The sequence below is a fragment of the Athene noctua genome, chromosome 3, assembly GCF_965140245.1.
Source record: "Athene noctua chromosome 3, bAthNoc1.hap1.1, whole genome shotgun sequence".
NCBI lineage: Eukaryota > Metazoa > Chordata > Aves > Strigiformes > Strigidae > Athene > Athene noctua.
Window position 1 is genome coordinate 55,723,234 of NC_134039.1, and position 21,166 is coordinate 55,744,399.

Genomic DNA, 21,166 nt, shown 5'->3' on the forward strand with positions numbered 1-21,166 from the left:
CTAAATTTTATTCCAAGCCAGATCACCCTTAGGTCGTCAAATCCAGACCAAGTCTTGCAGAATCTTTCTGCACAGTATTGCTCATACACAATCTTTTAATAGGCACTTGATTAATACCCTTGTCCAGATGCTCATCTTCTCAGGACTAGATTAATATAAAATCTTGTCCTCTGGCCTGGACAAACATAGCACCTAATCAGAGTGCTGCCACAAAGACTGTTCTGGTGTATCACTCTGACTGTGTGACCTCCCTCATTGCAACCCTCCACACCCTTCTTTGGTATCTTAAATACAAGCAGCTTCATGTTCCTTTCCATGGACCGCTCTCATTATTATTCTCACCTGGTACTGAACAGCTAACTTACAATTAGTCTGAAAGTTATTTTTCATTAGCTTGTTGTTAAATTTTCAGTCAAGCACTTCTGTGCTTCCTCCCATTATACTTCATGCTTTGGAAGAACTCTCTGCAACACCTGCAAAGTCACTGCATTACCCTCCTTCAAATTTTTTCTTAAATCTTGTTTGCTATGATAATTATAAAAAAATTGACAGCACGTAGGCTGCTCAGGAAAACTAAGACCACTATCCTCATGGATTATTTTCTTTCACTGTTTTTTTGCAATTCCCCATCTGTCTTTGCCTTTTATGTCACACTTTCACTCATAATTACTTATGAGTACTTCTCACCAGGAAGGGGACAAACTTCTTATTTTGATTGTTCAAAGGGGTCTATCTGGTTGATGACTGTGGCTTTTCAGTACTACAGTAATCAACAGTACCAGAGGGCATAAGAGATTGAGAAGCTAACAAAGGTTATCTCATAGAACGTGGGGAGCCAGGAGCAGAATTTGCGCTGGCCCACATTTCTTACAGAGGAGTCGTATGAGGTTGAACAAAATCAAGGATGTCAGTTCACTCATTTAAGCTGGAAAAGTCATTTTATTTCTCTATGGACCACTTTGCTACCAATATTTAAACATGTTCCCCAACAAAACAACTTCTTCTGCTTTACTCTTTAAGTCAGTGCTCTGAGATATCAAAAATACTAATTAATTATATGAAAATGCTTTATTTAATCATTGTTCTGAAACAATCAAATTACTCGATGCAGTTATATAAATTGTATACCAATATACTTGTCCCTACTAGATATATTATATGGTATTCTACTATATAGCACAGGTTAAAATATCATACTATGTATTATATAGTTATAATTTAATGTAAAATAATAACTATATTATTACAATAGACTAGAGACTGCTATATATATCTGTCATATTTCAGGTTTAAAAGAGATTCTGTATATACTGAGAAAAAAATGCCACTCTCTACGTTCACATGTTCTATACAAAGTCTAAGCCTTTCTTCTTCTCTGGAGGTCCTCAGTATGAGGCAGTTGTAACTTTAAATGCCATTTGACTTTCAAGAGCCAGCCACATATCCAGAGCTGGAGAAAGTACTACTTTCATATCGTCCTAGGCCTTTGGTTTCAAACAGCAACAAAGGCTGTATCCAAGATAACACACAAGACTTCCCTCCAAACACTTTCCCAGACTTACAGTGATTTACTTCAAATCGCTGCTGCTTCAAAACTAGCATGAAGTTCAGCATGACTTGCTGCAGTATATCCCTCTACAGACTGTAATACTGATGGGAAAATTCTGTTCTTCAGGTCTTCACTTCAGCTGGCCACATCATTCTTCTCAGGCCAACAGCCCAGGCCCACTACAGCCCTGAACCTCTGCATACATTTTGAGCTCTTATGCTTAACAAAAAATTGGTTTGATACGATCTTTTTCTATATCCTCACTACTGCTGGTTTTGCACTCTACTGTATGTGCTTCTTCTATGATGTTTATGACCTCTGGATTGATTTTTCTATCCATCATTAGTTAAGAACTTTCTTAGTTCAGTTTATTGGTCCCCATTCATCACACTAACAAATTATATCACTGGATAAACAAAGCAAGCTCTCATACTTGACCCAGTAGCAACTCCCTGTTGGGATGCCTGGCTTTAAAGCCAGACCCTTCCGATATACTCATCCAAAGACCCACAAAAATTCAGGGAACACCACAGGAATCAACTGAATTACGTGTTCTGGCAAAAAGTGGAAAAAGCCGAATATCCATTACAGTGAGCAGAAATTCAAGGCCACTGCCTGTGCAGAGCATAGCAACAAGTTCAGGGCTGCCAGCTCTTAAAGTGTGTAGTTGGAGCCAATGAATGTTTCCAGTTGACTGAAAACTACAAGCTGTTTACCATACAAACAAGAGACAAAACTGCTGCATCCAAAGATTTTGCTGGGGTTGCTCTGAGAAGGGCTGGGCAGGAGGCTGCTGCTGGATGAGGGCAGGGGCATGGGTGGCTGGCAGCCATGGGCAGCCCCTCACCCCTGGAACACAAGCCCATGGCCCCTGAACAAGCATGAGGCTGGGCTGACTGCAACTGGGGCAGCCATGGATCAGGATCACTAGACAAGGTCATTGAGACGGGGCAGGTCTGAGGTCTTGCCAAGATGGGAAGGTGGCAGGGCAGGGGCAGGGGGGAGGGGCAACAAGACACAAGTACAGCTGAAACACAGCTCAGGCAAGGTCCCAGGCGAGGCCAGCCCTAAAAGCATATCTTAGAGGAAAGGAAGAGAAAGCTTTTTACAGCTTTCCTACAAATTTGATCCCAGTATACACAGCTCCACAATTTCAGAGCTGGGTTGAACACTGGCAGCTAACTCCTCAGACAGGGAAGGAGCCACACAGCCTGATGGTGCTCTCTGGATTCTGACATCTGTTACGAGCGGGAATGAAAAATGATGTGATTTTCCAAGACGACTGGCAAGGTGAGGGCGGTGGGGAACAATAAAAAGAAATACTCAAAAGAGATGTGAGGTTTGGTCTAAAGCTATGGGAAGTGAAACTATGGAAAAAGTGTGAAATTGGAAAAGCCAACCAAAAATGCCAACAACATCCGCAGAACAGTGAGAGAAAGGCCACCGTGCAGGCAAGGACAAGTGGGGGAGTGAAAACATGGGGAGACAGATATGATAAAATAGGGTCGAAGTGAACAACAGGAGAGACTTAATAGCAGCCTGGATATAGCTTGAAGGACTGAGATCCAACAGGGTGGTCAAGGCTAAAGCGAGGAGAAAGAAGGATTTGAGGCAGCAGTGCTGACTGTCACAGTTTATTTCTTTTGCTTCCTGTTTTTCGGTGATCGTGGTGGTGATTTTTTTGATCTGTAACATGCTCTTGACAACCCCAGAGATCAGCGCATGTGAGAAGGGAGAAACTGAAATCACAGGCAGTGCTGGCATGCTCGCTCTGTCCCTCTGCCCACTGCAGCAGGCCACTCTGCTGAAGTGTACCCAGCCAACTACAGAAACATGGGCAACAGCTGGGTCCCAACTCAGCAAGATCTTATGGCCACAGGTAAACCTGATGCCCTGAAAAAGTGTTTTAAATGCCAAGCAAAGATACCAACTTACACTGTCAGCAGCAAATTAATACTCATAACAAAGTACACAATACTCAGAAGAGGTTTATTCCTGCTCACTTTGTAATCTGCGTATTTGGAATTTTATGTTTTCTACTCGGTGTGCAAACTGCTCAGAGAGTGCGTACTGCATGACTGCTTTTCAGAGTGGACTGTTGTCCTTCCTGTAACACTGATGGAGGAAACGAGGGTGCCTTATCCCACAACAACCCACTGAACGCTAGAAGAAATACATTATTTGCTTCTTGATTTGACTCCATTCCCTGCTAGCTCTGCATGTCACACTACACTTCTGAATGAAGGAAATGTCAATGTGTTCCCTGATACGCAGCATGGGATAGCATTTGGCTGTGTGCAAATCACAGGAAAACTGAGGTGGGAGGCCAGTATTTAATCTTCTTCCCCATGTCAAACATACTTGCCAGTCAGTACCACCCAGTGCTTTCAAATGCAGGTCAACTTAGATCAGTAGCTTGCCAGTAAAGAAGCGAAAGTGACATAAACTAAACAGAAAGCCTCCTACTTCCCTGCCACCAACTGCCCGCATTGTCAGTAACAATCATCCTCTGCTACTCACCACCAGCACACAGCCCTCTCTCCTCTTTGCCAGAGCATGGCTTTTGACTTCGTCATCTCCATTTGCTCACAGTTCTCTGAATCAACAGATGCTCCACCACACAACACACACTGTTAGTCCTATCTGACCAGACAGAAAAACATACAAATACAAATGGCAAAAGCAGTTCTTTTTAGCTTGTGAACAACAGCATTTCTCCAAATAAAAACCAAATCAGACATTCAGGTTCTCCCTGGAAGGGTCTATTCCAAGGTCCAAGAGCAATTATGTTTTTAATCATTCCCCCTCTCCTTAGAAATGCGCTATGAGAAATTATTAACTGCAAACACACAGATAATGTAAAATGAGCAGCGCTAAATACGCATTGTAGATTGCAGGGGGAAGAGCACAGCAATTAATGGAAGTAAAAAACTCTTGAGTTATCAGTGAGAATTTAGTGGGAACTCAATTAAATCTGTAAATTTCACCACTTTGGGGGAAACCCCCAAACTAAGCCAAACCAGGATTGTCAGTTCCTTCAAATTTGAAACAAGAAGTTCTTTGCTCTAACACTTATTTTCTAACCTATACCAATGCAATCAGTTTATACAGCTTTTAGGATTACTCTCTCCTCCCCCAACCATAATCTGCATAAACTTTTGGTTTTTCATGGGATCTTTGTTCAGCAAAAGGCAGAACAGAATACTTCCATTGAGGGATGCTGGAACCTGAACAAACAGACTAATGACTAAAACTTTCTCTGAAAAGGTGAAGGAATAGTTGGCATCATTTAATAAGAAATACAACATACAAACTACAAAATATGAATGGCTGCAAACATTATACAGGGTACACAAGCTGTTTTGCTTGTTTTAATAGAAATAAAACCAATGTTACTAAAACCAAATTCATAACCAAGACAAAAAAATAGTTGTATTTGAGGAAGCAAGAGCTCAGTTTCAAGTCCCAAAGTGAAATGTTGTCACGTATGGGATATACTGTGGGAATATTGTCTTGAAATGAGTAAACACTAAGTACGTAAATAACAAATGAAGGGAACCTTTGAATGGGTGTCATCTATTTCTGAAAGAAAAGTACTTTTTGGACAAATGACTAATGTTGCACAGATTACTTGATGCTAGCAGTAGAAATCAAGACCAAAAAAATCCCAGAAGAATAAATCTAATGAGTTGATAGTATCATAGACATGTCTTATGTACACAGATGTAAATGCTCACAAACTTTTTTTAATACCCCAAAATTAACAATTCCACATATATATTAAAAAAAACCCCCAAACTTAAGCAATTTAACGTAGATTAAGTATTTCTAGTCATTGACTAATTATTTTTTCTGCCATAATTCCAAGACCGAACTTTTTTTGTTTAGGCAGATGAGGGAATGGCTGAAGGACTGCAACATTCTCCCACTGCTTGTAGATACACTCGCATTGCTTTGCTGCAGCGTGGACGGTTCTATGAAGAGTAATTAAAGCAAACTTCCTGAAAACCCTTCTTTGAATTACCGGTCTGCAAAAAATAACAGTAGCTCCTTGAAAAATATGGGAAATACGTTCCATATAAACTGTAAGACTACATACTATGCCTTATAGGATACATGAGCTAAAAGACAGCAAAAGTAGCAGTTGAAATACTGCATTTTGATAGCTCTCAATCTGACTAGTCAGGTAAATAATTGAAAATCAACTGTTTGGGCCTTTGAGTTTATAAAAGTTAACCTTTGTTTATTTATATTACTATTGAAGTATTAACAGGCAACAAAGACTAGTTCTTTGACAGAAAAATGAATAGCGTGTGTCAAAGGAAAGGCAGCTGTGGTGAATAGCTTAATGGACATCTACAGTAACCCACCATAATGTGTCTATGAAGGTAGGCAGCAACATTAATAAGAAGCACAATCTGTACCAAAATACCAAATACTCAAGCCTCCTAGTTATCCCAGGTGAAGATTTATCTTCTGAGGAATATAACAAGGTATCACGTTAGCTTAATTGCATGCTTGAGGGCTACAATTTTTAGTTTAAAAAGTGATGGACTCTATTCTGTACACAGAGCTTTTACTTGCAAGACAAGTACAAGCTAAGGGTACTGATAAATAATGAATTTGTGATCAGATCCTGAAATACAATTGCAAATACAGCATCTGTCACTTAGGATTCGACTAAATGTGATTGATACAGCCCACTTTCTATAGCAGTTTCATTATATAGAAATTTCACCAAATTTCACATAGAAACTATTTATGTCTTCAAGCATGAAGATGATCTAAAATAAGAGAACTGTGGGCATACAACTTTTAAAATAACAAACAAAATTTATCCATTACAGAGTAAAATATAAATTTATGTAGTGGTCTCTATAGAGGAAAGAGTTAAGTTTATCTTGAATTTAAGAGTGGAATTGGCCATATTCCATCTCTTCACCCTGTTTTCAATGTACTTTCTGCCAAAAACCATGTAAATGGTTTGTCCCTATCAGATTGATTAATGTCTTAAGATAACCTGACAACAAAGGAGGGGAGGAATCTTCTGGACAATTCAATTACGATCTTACCTGGGTATTTCCAGACTACTGATATGTTATCACCTCTTAAAAAACTGGCAATTGTTTGCAATAGGAGCACTGAATTTGCTAGATGTGTCTTACCAGAATGTTCCTCGCATTTCCTAATATAAAACAATAATGCCGCTATGCTGCACAAAACATGGAGCACAAATTAGTGACATTTAAATGACCCATTCAAGCTTATAAACCCATGGTCAAAGTTTGAAAAATCATTTCTTTAACCTGAAAGCTCCAATTCTGCCATAGAGCTACAGGCAATTTCTGTTAACTTCAGCAGGACGGCAAGGTTGTTCAAGTGTGGGAAATGTTTGTTTCTTAGTAATTAGTTACGTTTATCACAAAGACATACAGAGACATCTGATATCTCTACAAAAACAAGTTGAAGTATCAATAAACACTACTGCTGCTTTAAAAGAAACAGTACGACTTTAATTGTGGCTACAAAATGGGACACAAAGTACTTGTTGCTGACACCTATCTAAGGCTGAATGGAAGAGGTGTGTTTGCACCAGCAAGCAGTAAATACATGCATCATGGGCAGTGACTATGCTGTTCTGACAGAAATCTGTGTAAGGGATGCACTGCATGTAGGACAACACAGTCTGTCAAAGCCAAACTCTATGTAACTCTCTGACAACTGAGGTTTCACAGTCTCCTCTATCTCCACCTCTAGTTCCTCAGTGATGTATGTGTACCTTGAAGGACAGTACAACATTTTAATTTGTATGTTTTCAGTAAAACCAAAGCCCGTAGTGTATTTTGCAGAGGATGGCAGGAAGGAATTGGGTTTCATGCCTGTGCTGCCCTAGTATGTGGAGTCTAGGACTGAAAACCTTCAGAGGAAGGGAAAGAATATGACTTCTCTGCAGGCTTTTCTCCCCAAGCTGAGGGTGCCCTCTGCCTTCCTCAGTCAGTTTCTCCCCAGCATACAACCCACTCAGCAGTGGCCTGCCATGCAGTCTGGGGTTAGCTGCTGCAGTGGGGCACAGCAAGCTGGGACCATATAGCCCAAAGCAAGTAGGAAACCCCTGAGAGAATCAGGGACTTCCCTGTGGTAAGCAGCAGATCTGCAGCCAACCCTCAGTGGTTACAAAAATAGGGGCAATCAGAGGGGACCGCACACTGTTTGCTTCACCTTACTGGAGCAAAAAGCCAGGTCTGCAAGGACACAGAGGGAGTGACTGTTTTCAAAGCCTTCTAGTTTTAATGTGTTTTACCTACAGTTTTTCCTGTTTAATGGTACATTCACTCCAGTGTATTAATTTCTGTCCTAATGAAACCTATCTTATAAATCCTGTTTGGTGTATTTGAGTAGGCCGTCAGATCAGAAAAAGATAAACCTCTGTTACCTCTGTTATCAAAACACAAGCCTATTGCATACATGGATTACAAAAAAGCCTCTGACTGCTCAGTCCATCTTTTTGTTATCAAGGAACACTTCTCAAGCCATAACTATGCTTGATGGCTTGTTTAGTTTGATATATAGCTTCATCCACGAAAAAATGCATTAAACTGGTATTAAAGGAAACCAATAAACAGTATCAAGTGTCTGTGGTGTTGAACTTGTCAGAAAGATGACACATATCAAAATTTTATTTGTCATGACAGAAAGACCAGAGAACAAAACCACCAGAGATAAACTGGCGAAAATATGTGGCATCTATAACACTCTCTGTAGTGCCACATTGTGTCTGGAAGTACCTACACCATTTTTAAAAGAATACTTTAAAAACACGTCTAGACATATAGCAGTACAAATAGTTGGAACACTGCTCTGTGGTAGCCTTTGCCCTTCAACCAAACTAGGTAATTTTTGTGAGTTTTTCTTTAAAATTTCAGACTCCTACCACTCTTAGGCAAAAAAAAAAACAAAAAACAAAAAAAACCAAAACCAAACAAACTAAACCAAAACCAACCCACAAACAAAAAAAAAAAACAAACAAAAAACCACAAACAAACCAACCAACCAACACAAAAAAACACCAAACTTGCATCTCCAATTTTCATGGTTCTCTATTCATTGCCATTTCATTTGGTCTATGTGTCATACTACAACACACACCATTGTGACTCCAGTCACATTCTCCACATTCTCTCCAGCTTCCCCTCAGCTACAGCATCAAGCTTCTCCTCTTGGATACCAATCAACCCTGCATTGGGAGCAGTGCTGGTACAGAAAGCTAAGGTGTGCGGCTTGTGATCAGACTGGTGGCACTCAAGGCAGGCTGCTGCTAGGAGAAAGGGCTTCAGCTCCATGTCACCCAACTGGATGAGGAAAAGATATGAGTTGTCCTGGGTGCTGACATCCAGGAGTTTCACTGCAATTCTCCTGAGCTTATTAAAATAAAATTTTAAAAATATTAACAAGTAACATTTTATACAAGCAGAACAAGACCTGTCCTTGATTGCTTCAGCATTAAAAATTGCCACTGACAGCAATGGACATGAGCAGTATCTCCACCATGGCTTTTCCCAGAACATTCATCACAATGGAGAGCCAAGAATCAATGATGCATCAACAGGAAGGATCAAGGGGGTTAGTGCTACAATTTATGTTCAACATGCACCTCTAAGAGCTATAGAAATGCTTACAGGAAAGTAGGAAAAGCTTGTCAAAATGACCCAAACTTGGTTTTGTCACTCACTGAAGTAATTCTTATTCTCAGATTCTCCTTTTTACTAACAAAAAGACCTAGATCCTAGATTCTTAGTTAGCTTCCTAACCTCTCAGTCTCTGCTGCTTTTCTTTCTAGATTTGAAAAGGAAGAGATTTTGCCTTTTAAAGGGTAATTTTTAAAAATCAACTCAGATTGTCTTGTTTTTCTTAACAGGAGCAGTTCTTAAGATTCATTATCTAACCCCATGTGAGCAAAACAGTCCACCTCCAAATCACAAAGGATGTCTCTTTACCAGTAATAGTAATAAATGTATTACCAGTAGGCAAGAAAGTAAATAAATTGCATTAAGATTGCTAAGGCACATTTATGAGATACTGGAACTGAGGCTCTAATTCCTGTATGCAGTCAGGTTCACAGGGGAATTTATAGAGTAATACTATTCATTAATAATTATTGGTATAATTCCCTTATTATGATGATCAAGGAAGCTTTAAAACACTCATTTGAATGAGGTAACAATCATATGGGCCCTGATCCAGCAAAGCACTTAAAAATGTTAAATTTCATCATGAAAATAACCAACTGGATTTGAACAGGACTGACATGCTTAGGTTAAGACAATCTTGGCTTTGTTAAGACCATAATAGGAAAATCAAGAAGAAGCATCATAAAAGTAATACAGGAAATCCTGCCAGAACTTTGCCTCAATATCACACCATTATCATACATTTTCCAAAGGACTACTTTCATCTGGGAGACTACCAAGTTAAATGAAGAGCTTTTATTGAAACTGATTTGGGGAACACCAATCCATTACAGACCCAAGCACAATTAAAACCAATATATACCAATATAATAAAACCAATATATAAACCAATAACAGCTAGATGACCACAGAATCTTTATCTGGTATGTAAGGCTGAGATTCAAGTGTCTGACCTGAACCCAAAGCCTGAACCAGGACTTCCATGTCTGATTTTGAAACACATTTTCTTCTTTACTCACATTCTTCAACAAGCTGTTGCACAAGCTCCTTCAGAGACAAAGACTTGGGCTAGGTATCTTGTTGTTCAGTTGCAGTTTGTAGAAGAAAAAGAAGTAACACATTTTATTACACATCTTGGCAATGTTTGCCTTTGGAGTGGGTAGGAGCTGATCACAGTAGTTATGGACAAACAAACTGCCAAGCCTCTGTAATCTTTCTGGACGGGATCCTGCCTGCATCCAGCTCCAGAAAGGCTGCCTCTAAGTCTGTGAGCTTGTCACAACTTGTCAAGACTCATAAAAGCTATCTACCCATCCGCTTAAAAGTAGTGCACCTCTGCCTATGCCTCTTGGCTGTCACTTGCCCTATTCTAGAGAGAGATTTCTACTTCTAAATGAATTCAACATAATGAGGAAGGAAACATAAGGAATTTCACATAAAATCACATTTCAAATGCTCTGTTCACATTCCAGACACTTTTATAATGTGACCTACCAAATTCTCAGTGTGTGTTCCCACCTTTCTCCTGTTCATGAGCAGCCAGAGAACACTAGGTTCTACTCCAGTGCACACAGCATTCACAGAGGCACTCATTTCCCATCTCTCCATCCACTGCCCATTTATATAACACACATTTTTAATTAGCCTTCACAACTACCTTTATGCTTAGATTATTAGTGTTCCTATAGTAATGTTAATGGGTTTCAACATCCTTACAACCTTTAATCTCAAATCATTCCCCTCCCTCTGCCTACATGGAGCATGCATAACAACCAGAACAAAAGGACATCATATTCAAGAGTCAAGAAACCAGAAAAGATGTAAAGGCTATTTTATCCTTTACATGTTGCCTGACGTTTCAACTCTATTAAATATAGCTCAGCACCAGAAAATAGGATTGCAAACATCATTAACTGTATTAAAATAAATTATATTTCAGTTACTGAAAAGACAGTGCACTGCTAGTGCAATGTAAATGGATTGCCTGACTCATTCAGGATGAAGGTTAATCCTGGAAGTTTCAGAAACCAAATGGAATAAAAATCAAAAAATCCCCACACCACCACTGAAGAACATTTCATTAACTATATGCACTTCTGCATATCTCCCAAACTTGAGGCAAATGCTTTAAAAACTAAAACAGGATGTCAGTCTAGATTATAAAGTTCATGTATATGCCACGCAGTACAGGTCTGTGCAGAGATACTCTGCTAGCTCTGGAAGCAGCAGCAGTAGCACTGTGCCCAGCCTGCTGAGAGAGAACAATATCTGATGTGGTTGCTGCACCACAATTATATGTAACAGTGCTTCTCAAATCTGCACTGGTGGCATAAACATATCAAACATCTCAAACGTGCCACAGCATTGCATAGGCTGGCTTCTACAATACAAACTATAATTGAACAGAGTGGGATAGCAAGAACTGAGCATGGAATGGATGTTTTGAAAGACAAATGTTGCAGCAATTAGATCAGACATAGGATTTTCCATATTACATTACTATCTTGATATTATATGCCACACTCCAGCTATGTCCTGATTTGAGATGAGACCTGAATGATAACTCCTCTTTACTGTCTTTTCTTCTCCCCCTCTTCTCTCGAGGTGCACCACTTTCCTTTCAAATGAAGGCTGGAAAGAAGATGTGTTGTATTTAAGGAGATCCTCTAACATAAAAGGCTAGCAGATGAGGGGGCTGTTGAGTGTGCCTTCATCCCAAGATCAGGATTTTGGGGCGTACCACAGATGGCATGCATAGTGCAGGCACCCAGAGCTTAGCTTCATCTACTCTAATATCCTATTTAAGAGCAGCAAGTAGGATACTAAAGAGAAAAATGTCTGGACTTCCTTAATGAACACTTTTGTCCTCAAACTTTTCTAAGCTTATGCCCTTAAACACAAAGAAATGTATCCCACTTATCCTCTCTCATGGAATAATCATTGACCGTTCTTTGGAATTTTATTAACCTCTTTAGATATAATATATCGTGGTGATGACATCAATAAATAATTTGAGTAAAATATGTTTCTTTTATTAATTTTAAATTTTTAATAATTCTATTACTATGTCACTTCTTTTTTAGTATTATTTGAAAGATTAAGTGGAACTTTATACACAGATGGTCAACTTCTGTTGTTCATACTGTAGTTCTCCAGTTATACCTTCCCTGGAAGTATTTAATCTGAAAAAACCCCTGTCCTAATCAACTAATTTCTTTGTAAAATAATTAGCCTGTGTGTCAAAACATTTCTTTAAAATGCCTACCTATTCATATTTTCATAGGTATTGTCTAACCTTCTCCATACTTTATTTGTATATTGAACAAATGTTTTTCCTGAGCAGTCTTATAGGATCTCTGGTTCTCTGCATTAATCGCTACTGAAAGGAAGAAACACAGACTACTACTATTCAAATTAATCTTCCCAGTATATCTTTCATTCCACTTGATAATTTCAAATTTTACTGCCTTTATGCTGCCAAATCATTTACCTTTGGTTTTGCTCCTAGGTCATCTTGTTTGCTCTGATTCTTCACTCATTCAAAGTATTCCTATTTTTATTAAAGTTAAGTCCTGTTTAGGTGCAATACTAGCTTTTCTATGTCCCACACCTTAACACAAGCCATCTGTTGAGCTGTCTGGCACACCGGTGACTCAAGGAGGACAAGAGCAGGCCCATGGCAGTTGTGTCCTCCCCACACTGGGAACCTGCATCTCTAACTGCCTGTCAGACGTCATATTTAACAAACTTTACAGCACTCTGAAAGGTTGGGGTTTTTTCCTCAGCCTGCAAAAGTCACATTATTTGAATTTTGTTTTCACATTTTCTTTGTTCTGGTTAGTTTGATGCCCAAGGCCATTCAAGGTTTTATAAAATCAAGACTTCTGAACTAATTTTATGCTTTGTTTTTAGAAATTATTTATAGTACTCGGATTCTTTTGTCACAATACAGTAAGTAGATATATTTATGAAAATAAGAACCTAAATTACTAGCGCTCAGAATAATATCAATAGTGAAGTATTTAAATTCACTGTGACTCCATACTGAAATCTAATTTTTTTAAAACGGTCTTCTGGAGTGACATGCTTACCATATTTCAGTGAGCACTAATGCTAATCTGTTCAAAGACCAGAGAAAAAGATTTCTGAAGCTGCAAATCAGACTAGTGTCAAGAGAACAAAAGCAAAAAATGGTTCATAGCTAATAATTCTAAAGATAAAGTATGAAGCAAAATAGCTTTAGCTGCATTAAGCATAATGTACAAAGACTCTCAATTTCCCATTCATTCTCATCTCAGAGGCATCTTATCTCTGAAACTGCGTATTTGGTTAATTCACTAATCACATTACTTGAAAACTGAAATATGAATGGGAAAAAATATATATGTAATGAGTTGTTCTGCAACCAACAGATGTAATGAAACATGATTTCCTACAGACTTGAGTCCTACTTCTCTCACAGCCCATAACCAAAATAACTTCAGCTTCTCTCCCACCACGTGTACTTCCTGACATCTCTTCTGGGCAGAAGACAGCACCTGCTGTGCTTAGCCTGGAGGTATGTATATGTTGATTGCTGCCAAGGAGAATATATAACAGCTTTCCACACAGTAGGGCACTGATTTAGGTTTTTCCTCTTTACTGGGCCATGGCCATCATGAAACTTGTAAGAACTTAATTATCTTCAAGACTAGCTGAAGACTTCCTTCCCATGTTGCAGGAGCTACATGAGCAGCTCAATACCTGATGCAGAGGACTGACAGACAAAAGGTGACTGCACAATCCTTGTCTCCTTAGGAAACAGTAAAGCTTCATTACACTAGTGGTGCTGTCAATGCAAGCTCTGTGAAAAATTATAGCAGCTTATTAAATTCATTGATGTATATAACATAAATGACTGGCACAATATAGTTAAATATACATTAAAGGTCTATTTTAAAATTTATATTTTGAATTTTTTATGTACCGTACACACTATAGATTTTATATATAATGTGTGCGTATGCATGTAACAATATGTAAGCATGAAACAAAACCCCAAAAGTCTCTGAAATGTATTGATGATTTTTTTTAAACTGTAAGCCCTCATTAAAATAGAAACTAAACTAAAGAAATGATGAGATAATTCTGATCCTCTCACACCTTTAAGGCTCAGCAGTTTGAGTACAAACTGATGGCAGTTGCTACTACACCTACATCTGAACACAGCCCCAGGTCTCTGCCTAAACCAGGCTGAGCAAGGAACTGGAGTGGTTCACAAGCCAGCTGCAAAGAGCCATTTTATTAGCTACTCAATAAAACCTCTTCACAGGTTTTACTTCTTTCTTACATTTTTATAAACAAGCTTTAACAAGCTTACGTTTTTTTAACAAGCTTTAGTTTTACTTTGTATTGAAAGCAAAAGCCAAAGAGGATTTGTGTCTCACCCACCCTACTGCTGTCTCTTCCATGCCTTCTCCAAGGGTGGACTGGCTTTGACTTGAGTCACAAGTCTCTGAAATCCAGCTCTTTAAGACCCAGTTGCTTAAATATTTTCTTCCTAAAACCCACATGACTGTTTATTCTATTCTTAGTTATACCCTTGAGCAATAATTAGTCCAGGGTTTGGTTTGAGCACTTTGGACAGACAACTCTCATTTGCTTCACTTCGCTTGCAGTCAGGGAACACCTCTGAAAAGACCTCTGACATCCTTCTGGTCTCTGTGCTCCGCATGGGGAACTCCCACATTCTCCTTCCCAGATCTGCTCTGAGAGTCATCATTCAGAGTTCAGCTGCTTGTTTTACCCATAAAGTCATCCACAGTGTGATTGCTCCTGTCACAATTTCCCAGATGCCGTTTGGCTATTACATGCAAATGAGCCTCTTATGAAATGAACATACAAAGGTAAATGAAAGTCTTCTGTCAAAACAGGTTGTGATAAAGATGTTGCTCACGACTGACACAGACATATTCCCAGCCTGCACAAACAACACTCATTTTGAAAAGTATAGTCTTTTGTTGTCCTATAAAACAAGGAAAGAGAGCTCAGAAATACACAGGTTGCATTCCACACCTTAAATATGAGCCTCAAAACAATTTTTGTGAGAACTGGTTATCAGGAGGGAAGACAAATAAAGCTGAATCTCCTTAAACACTATAAAACAAAACGTACACCATTGTTCCAGTTTTCTATTACTTTTTAATTTAAGATTAAATTCTTTATTAACTCTAATGTGTATTGTGGCTATAGAATATTTTCATGTAGAAGAACATTTTAATCTTCAAGCTCTGTCATGAAACAGAAGAAGGAACATTTTCAAGATGCAATCCTGTCTGTGGCCATAAAGCAATGCGCTAGCATCTGCTGCCATTTTCTCTTTTCCTTGTGCTGACCTGAAGTAGCTGGTGGGCTTGTCACCATCAGCACTTCATGTCCATGACTTTTCACACAGGAAAATTATTCACCTTTTATAGGATTACTGCATTTTCTTTGTTGGGGTTATGAGCAAGCTGGTAGGAACCCATAAGAACTGTAAGGGGCAGATGTGGTGAAAAACCTCATACCTTCAGTCTTCTCTGCCTTCTTTAGGCAAGCCTAAGAGAAGAGAATAACTGCTGGTGGGAAAGAGAAGAAAGATCCTGCCTAAAATCTTCTTTCTAATGTCAGGTTAATGAGCACTGGACTTCAGTGGAAGCAATTACTCTAGAAGGAAGGAAACAGTGACAGAGAGGAAAATGAGCTAAGAAAAATGGGGTAATATAGAAAGGAGAATGAAAGAAAAAATCCCAAGAGAAAAATAGAGATAGGAAACACTTGCATCATCTAGATCAGTTTGTATCCCACAGCAGTATACATCTATCACCTTGCACAATTTCATGCTTTGAGTATCTATTTTTGACTGAGCCCTAGAAATAAATTTAAGTTTCAAAATGAAGTTATCTCTAGTAAAAACAAGCAGTCCCTGCAGGCCACCATCCCTTGAGCTTCTCTGCCCTACTCTGCATGAGCTTCTTCAGAGAAAACACCAATTCTAACATTTCTTTGGCCAAGCAGATTTCCTTTGCCACAGCTCAGATGAAAAATGTGTCCAGCTCTCCAGAAATGCTTTGCAGTTAGAGTCTCTGGCAGACTCAAATCTACCAAGAATATCAGATGATCCAGCTAACACAAGGCTCACCTACAGCTGTGGAAGCCACCTTTCTGACCTATTAACTATAGCTGATCTCCTGGGAGAACAAACAGCTGAACAGGCTGCTGACAAAAAAAGACTCACTGCTTTCCCATCAGCTGCCAACACGGTTCTTCTCACTAGGAGAACAGCACAGAGTAGACAACAGATGGCCTCTCTCCTGTCCATACCCAATGCGCATCTAGAAGCTGAACTCATAACACCATTATTCAAACTAACATTAGATTTTTCAGCAGCAGCACAGTGGTTCCTAATCTAATTTGCAGTAGTCACTGAAATCTTAATTTTGTTTTGGCATCCGCAATGTTCTGCACTTAAGGGGATATGCTAATAAGGTTTTGAGAAACTTGAAAAGGTTAGAACAGTAGCCAACATACACTGCATATTAGCCAAACACTTTACAGGATTTATTTAGAATCTGTAAAACTTATTCTGGACACAAGAAAAGAAAATCATCAAAACTACTGTATCCACTAGTGTTAACTAAAATGGGTGTCATCCAGAAGAGACCAATACAATTAAAAAGTACCTTGCTCATGTATATGCATGAATATATGTGTGTATAAACATATATGCAGATGACAGACAAGAAGAGATAAGGAACAGTTAGTAACGCTGCTGTTTAAATTAGTATGATTCAGGATTAGTAGAGCACATGTAACTCAGCAATTTATTATAACCCATCTGCAAAATCAGGTAGGCACTAGCGAATCATTTGTAAATCATATTTAGATCAAATTTTTATCCAGCTCTCAGTTACAATACAGTATGTTTCTGCTACTTTTTTTCAATTTTAGAATAGTATTATTTTAAAGAACTAGCATGAAATCTTATTTATAAAAACGGAGAGCTGTATCCCAAGAAGCTCTGAAGCAAATTCAGCAAAGACCAGGAAACCAGCTGAACGTGCACTTCTGATGTGAAGTTTTAGCCATCCTCTAAGAGATAAGCAGGAGAATTATATACCAATACATAATTATCCTTAGAATTAATATGTAAGTTATGGGTTTTTATTTGGTAAAATTAGGATCAGTACATGACATCAGTGAAGTCATTACTAGTATTCTGCATTTAGTCCTTCTATCAACAACTCAAAAGGATGTCTAAGATTAAAGAAAAATTTCTAGAGAAGTTATATAGTCATATCCATGAAACCTGCCTCAGACAAGATGTAAAGAACTTCAGCCTATCTGATTTATACAAAAGAAAGTTAAGACATAATAGCACTCCCACAAATACCAGCAGACAATAACATTCCATACTATCTATAATGTTTTAATGTTTAATTTACTTTTAAATATATCTTAACACTGGGTGAGATTCATCCAGCCTATCATTTAAAAAGACTGTAGTGTAAACATTAATCTATGATCTCTTCATCTGAAGTCCCCTTATAGTCAATAAGCATTTCTAATAGTGCAAGTATCAACAACTGGATCATCTTACTACAACATCTTTAAAAAAAAATCCATGCAGTTCAAATTAACGTCTGTATTGGAGAAAGGTTCTGTGGTTTGCATTGTCTAGGGATCATTTTTGTTTCTTAAAATCTATGAAGAACTACTGCTTTGCATAATTCCCAGAAGCTCCAGTAAGCAACTTTTTGCAGAACTAGTCTCTTTTTAATGAGGAACATACACTGTTCTCAATGCAAAGTGAAAACTCACATATCCAAGATGTCAGAGTCCTGAAAGGTTACAGTTGACACACTGTTTTCATGCATATGAATCTCTTCTTATTTACTTGTGAAAGCCGGCAACACAGAAAAATAAGTGCCTTAATATGCTTGCCTTGATTCAAATAGCTTTCAACACACCTGGGATGTGTATGCCTGACACAGATCCTTCCTTCCCCAAGAAAAAGAGGTGATATCCATGACTCAACCCCAATATCAATACCAACAGCTGGCTAAACAAATATCTGGATAATATTCCTCCCACTGGCCCTGCCTAGGGAGCACGGAGTGCCAACACGTGAGCAAGGGAAACGTTCTGAGCATCTGGAAGGATTCTGCTCATAACCTACAATAAATTGTGTTGTTCATGCAACAAACTCTTCTGAGTGAAACACCAGTTTAATTTCCCTTTGTAAATGAAGGGCTTGAATTATTTTGGGGACTTGTATACACAGTCACTCTCATTTCAGTTACTGTGTTTCCTCCAAGGCTCCTGGCTTTCATGACCCAGTCTAGCAAACACTTCTCTGCACACCCCCAGTTAGGAAATGTCTATGCCTGACCTTCAATATTTGCTGCTGATTTGATAACGATTCTATTTGATCCTTCACAATAGCTACATATAGGCTTCAGTAATGTCCCTAGCAAAGTCAAAGGATTCTATTGCCAGTAGCAGTAGCACTCAGGAGGTGCCTTTCAGTAGCATGCCAGCCACTTTTCAACCCCAAGGTGGGTGTAACAGTACTGAGGCATGTTAAGAGACTGAAGTGGTAACCACATTAAAACATGTACGTAGCTGCAGACACGAACTTTTAAAACAAAAACATTAATTGTTGAAGGCACACAGTGCTACCTGCTTCATAGTAAAATCAGTTGAAGACAGAAATACACTTGAATCAGGCCATCTTCGTTGGACATACCTTGTCTTTTCACAGTCCCTATTGTGTCAACCACCAGAACCTTGAACGAAATTTTCTGAACAGAAAAATGACAAGATAAATTACCTGGGCTGTTGCAATGTATCAGTGCATCAATCATTAACACCACCTCCCCAAATCTGCAGCTGTTTTACTAGATACTCCTGTGCATAGTGCTATTGTTTGAAAAAAATCTGTTGGTTTTCTTTTAAAAACAAAAATCTCAAAAGCACAATTAGCTACACTGTTCAGAAAGCTGGTACACGGCCAAAACAGCTCACAGGTGAAGACCTTTCATGAAGAAGACAATGCTATACATTTACATTTCTGCTAGTTATACTGGCAGCTCCATGAAGAGGAGCAGACCACTCCAACAATACAGCTCAAGGAGAAGAATGTGGAGCAGCAGGAGCCAAGGCAGTTGAGCAATTCATCTCTCTTGAGAGAAATAAGACACGATTGCACTCTCTGTACTGGCTGGCACAAACTCTTCAACAACAACCTACTATGTGGAAAACAGACTGGCCTTTGTACTTTGTTTATGCCTTTACCAAGAGCATCGCTCTTAAAATAATTCAGTAATTCAAAAATAATGCCTCTAATATAAAAGGCAGCTGCAGAGTTACAGAAATTAATGTATGATAAGCATAATGTATCCTATGAAGGCCTTTCCAGGAAAACGTTGATTTGAACTGTTCTGCTCATTGGAATGTATTCAAATGGAATTCTGCAAGATTGTTGAGAAGTATTTAGTCTGAAGCAACAGTTACATCCAAACATAGATCTAATTCTTTCATACTCTGAGGAACTGCAAATGCTTAATAGGAAGCAACTGCTTTACATCACAGAAATACAACTATATGAAAAGCATTACTTTTGAATGTCTGGATATTTAATTAGCTCATAGCATACTTCAGAGAGCTTTTTCATATGAGATGCTACAGTTTATGCAATAATTAACACCACACAACACCATTACATCCTGCTGAATACCCACCAAATTATATACTTGCCTCTCAACTTCCTCTTCAAATAGATGAGAGTCATTGCGCTTGGTCATATCACAGAACCACACCTCCAAGTCAGATCATGGGAGAGGCACACAACGGGCACCTTGTGCTGCTTGCCTGCAGCCAAACGATATCCTTCTAAGTGCTGAGTTCTACCAGAGAGCGCTCCTCTACTGCAGCTCAGCATGGCTCAGCATCTCTCCCAGTCCTCAACGAGACATGAACGACTGGCAGATCCTACACAAGGCTGTCTAATCCCATAAAGTCAGAGAGCAAAAGGGAGGCTGCAATGTCACATTACAGCTGCACTGCCCTCCCCCCAGCCTCTCTGTCATTTTACATGACAGGCACTGTCTAAAGATGGTGATCAGAGCTATACACTTAAGCATGTGGCCTGCTCCCTCTCTGCGTCCCAGGACCTCAGGAGACAGGCCACTTACTCCCAGCTGCTTCCTTCCCCAGGGAAAAGTACTGGATGAGGAATTACACCTGACCAGCAGACTTGCAGCTGCACAGACCCACAGCACGACCTGATGGGCTCACAGGCAGGTGCCTTGTCCCAGCAGGAAAATAAGCAATGCTATTGCCACTGCAGGGAATTGCAGACTCCTGCACTTCCACCTCCCACCCCTCCTTAAGGAACTTTGTCCTTCATTTTGCCTTTTTTTCTCAGACAAAGAATAAAAGTAATATTTGTCTTTATTGATGGCAGTTATAAATTAGAAACAGCAGGAGACTGTGGCCATTTTGAATGAATACAAAAAGCACCAGGTACATCCAGCTGCTCCTGCCATCATGAGCTCATTTGTATAGAACACAAAGCATGGTAACAGTTGTTCTTTAGTAAGAGAGTAACAGCATGTGCCATGCCAATTATGGGCTTATTGGTAAGGAAAGTATGATGACATGTACATGGAAAATTGATCATGAGGAACAGTGCAACAAAGGTGGAGAAAATCAAACAGAAAAGGTGCGTGAGACTGATTTGACAGACCTCACCTCAGACACAAAACAGGTTTCAGGAATGAAAAATCTCTCTCATGAACACCTGTCCCATGGAAAAAAAGATATAATAAGGTGCATTTATAAGCACAGAGAACAGAACCACTATGAAAGTCTGCTTGCAGAAGCATGCATTGCTACAGGTTTGAGAAGC

General features: G+C 39.0%; 1 protein-coding gene across 6 annotated transcripts in view; it reads right to left on the minus strand.

The window, feature by feature from the left end:
* CNTN1 (contactin 1) overlaps positions 1–21,166 on the minus strand; it is a 253,279-nt gene that overhangs the window by 157,031 nt on the left and 75,082 nt on the right. The window contains exon 1 of one of the 6 annotated variants that reach the window (XM_074903039.1): positions 19,998–20,013. The exons of the other annotated variants lie outside the window; for them this stretch is intronic. The gene's annotated coding sequence lies outside the window, so the exon portion shown is untranslated. Of the gene's footprint in view, positions 1–19,997; positions 20,014–21,166 lie in introns of those variants that run through there. 6 annotated transcript variants of the gene reach the window in all.